Source organism: Micropterus dolomieu, unplaced genomic scaffold, assembly GCF_021292245.1.
Source record: "Micropterus dolomieu isolate WLL.071019.BEF.003 ecotype Adirondacks unplaced genomic scaffold, ASM2129224v1 contig_8953, whole genome shotgun sequence".
Taxonomy (NCBI): Eukaryota; Metazoa; Chordata; class Actinopteri; order Centrarchiformes; family Centrarchidae; genus Micropterus; species Micropterus dolomieu.
This window is the reverse complement of record NW_025737939.1, coordinates 1-3,036: the sequence shown is the minus strand read 5'-3', so window position 1 is coordinate 3,036 and position 3,036 is coordinate 1. Positions and strand designations below refer to the sequence as shown.

General features: G+C 41.5%; 1 non-coding gene across 1 annotated transcript; it reads left to right on the top strand.

The window, feature by feature from the left end:
* Positions 1–840: 840 nt before the first annotated feature.
* Positions 841–994, top strand: LOC123965250. Its single transcript, XR_006823660.1, has one exon. It is a non-coding gene; the product is annotated as a 5.8S ribosomal RNA (ribosomal RNA).
* Positions 995–3,036: the final 2,042 nt, after the last annotated feature.

Below are 3,036 nucleotides of genomic sequence, written 5' to 3'. Positions count from 1 at the left end.
TGAAGTTTTGACAGTGGTATGAACTTTACAGGTGTGTAAATAGCCTATACTAGTAGAATTGTTTTCATTGCACTAAATCTGAAGTTGCTTTTGTCAAGGTTTGTAATTTTTCTTACAGGTATGTACCAGGGATGCAGCTACTGTACCGGTTTTATTTGTTGCCTGGGTGCCTATTCAGTGTTGAATCCTCTCTCGACATCCTGGTGTGGTTCACAAGCTGCACTCAGGCCAACAAAAAGGCAATTATTAAATTAGCTCAGAACATCAACAACACAGAGCTGCCCTCTCTCCCTGACATGCCACCCGGGTAGCCACCTGCTCACTCTACTGCCCACTGGGAGTCGCTATATATGTCTACTGAGGCCCATATCTCCAGTGAACAGGCCATTAAATAACTGGACTGTCGGAAACAATTAACTGTGGGGTGAATTTGGGACTGTTGCAGTATCATGCCTGAGTGTAAAGATCTCCATGGTTTATTTATATTTGCACACATTGTCTTTTTGCCAGCACCATCACAGCTGAGTACTGTTTTTACCAGTATGTGTGAATTTCTATTTTTTTAAACATTTTATTGTACATTGAGGTGCACTTAAATCTTGCTGAGTTATGTTCGATGACATTAAAGCATTCTGATTCTGACTGAGCATCTAAGCACTTTCAGACTGAGACAACAAGCACATTCCAAGATGAGAAGTTTATTGGATTTGTAGCTGTTTTTACAAAAGCATGAGGAGGGGAAAAATCATTTGGAGAGGTCTAACACAACGGTAGAATGTGCTGTCTAGTTGTGAGAGGGAGGGGCGGAGTTTGGCGATGTTTCTCCCTCCCTCCCTTGACAACTCTTAGCGGTGGATCACTCGGCTCGTGCGTCGATGAAGAACGCAGCTAGCTGCGAGAACTAATGTGAATTGCAGGACACATTGATCATCGACACTTCGAACGCACCTTGCGGCCCCGGGTTCCTCCCGGGGCTACGCCTGTCTGAGGGTCGCTTTGCCATCAATCGGAAACGCGGGCTCCTTCCTCCACCTCAAAAACATCGCCAAACTCCGCCCCTCCCTCTCACAACTAGATGCTGAGAAGTTGATCCATGCCTTTATCTCCTCCAGGTTGGACTACTGTAATGCCCTCCTCGTCGGGATCCCTGGCAGGAGACTGCAAAAGCTCCAGCATATTCAGAACTGCGCCGCCCGGGTCCTGACGAGGAGGCGCAAATATGACCATATCACTCCAGTCCTGAAATCCCTCCACTGGCTGCCCATTCAATACAGAATTCAATATAAAATCTGTCTCCTTACCCACCAGTGCATACATGGAACTGCCCCTGCCTACCTCAGTGAACTCCTCACCCCACTCACCACCTTAAGAAACCTCCGCTCCTCCACCTCTACCCACTGCCTGCACCAACCAAGGACTAAACTCTCCACCATGGGAGACAGGGCCTTCCAGGCAGTCGCCCCATGGCTCTGGAATGCCCTCCCAGAGCCCCTAAGGGCCCCAAAAAATCTGGAGGTTTTTAAGAAGGGCCTAAAGACTTTTTTATTTCAAAAGGCCTTTTAACAGTCATGGTTTTAAATTTTTTGTTACGGTGTTTTATTGCGATTGTTATTTTCTGGAACTGTTTTTAACCCCTTGTTGTTGTAGCACTTTGAGATTTCCCTGAAATGTAAAGTGCATTATAAATAAAATTTATTATTATTATTATTATTATTATTATTTATTACTGCAGATCCATCTCACCCTGGACACAACCTGTTCCAGCTCCTCCCCTCTGGTAGGCGCTACAGAGCCCTGTACGCCAAAACCAACAGACTCAGAAGCAGTTTCTTCCCACAAGCCATCACTCTGATGAACAGCTGATTTCTGACTCACAGTGTCAGGAACAATTCCTGTGTAATAACCCAGTAACTCTCTAATCAGCACCTGTTTACTGGTTTCCACTTATTATTTATTTATTCACCATTCTCTATTTCAGTGCTGTTCATACTATGTCATATTGTATATATTGTATACCAATACACCTACCTCAGGTCATAAGGTCATAGGTCTTATTTATTTATTCCAGCATTCTTTGCACTATGCTCCATCACACTGTGTACATGTATGTGTATGTCTACCTGTCTATCATATCCACCTTCAACATGTACATAATGAGAATAATAATTTACTCTTGCATCCTTTGCACTCTGATCACTGCACTATTTGTCAATATGTCTGTATTGTTTTGTTCATAGTGTGTATATTAGTGTTGTCTACTGTACTTTGTGTCCGATTTTATTTTATTATTATTTTATTTTTGTGTTATGGTATTTTTGTATGAATAAGCACATCATGAGCAATGTACAATCCTGAGTCAAATTCCTCGTATGTGTGCACATACGTGGCAATAAAGCTGATTCTGATTCTGAACTACAGCTGTTTTTATCTGGATCAAACAGACATAACGTGCAAATCAACATCAATTTATGTCCATGGTGATGGCAAAGGTAGGTCTTTGTGAAACTTTGCTGTTTCTTTTAGAATAATCACAATTGTGGCCAAATAAGTGTTTATGGCGTAACCAGGCCTGACATTTACGTGATTATAGGCAATAATAGAAGCCTGTTGTTGCAGATGGATTATATGTTTCGAAGGTGAATGTCTTATATCTTTTATTTGGAAAACAGACTGTTGCCCATAATTAACATGACTTACTGCTGAGTTACATATAAAATAAAGACATGATCTCTTTTGCAATTATCCTTATAACTACATTATTTTACTTGCTGTGTACCAACCAATTCAGTACTTTTTACCTGTTAAAATATCTTTAAATAACCAATGAAACCAATAACATGCAGTATTTCACTTGCCAGGAAGTGACTGCAGCCTCTACTTATTGACTGAAAGGTAGTTTCTGCCCTGAAAAATGTTGATTTCATTAACGTTACACTGGTTTGAGAGTCTGGAGGGTGTGTTGACTTACAGTAGTTTATAAGCTGTCATTAGTTGCATTGCACATTACATGGTTGTGCTCTGTAAGTGAAAAACAGG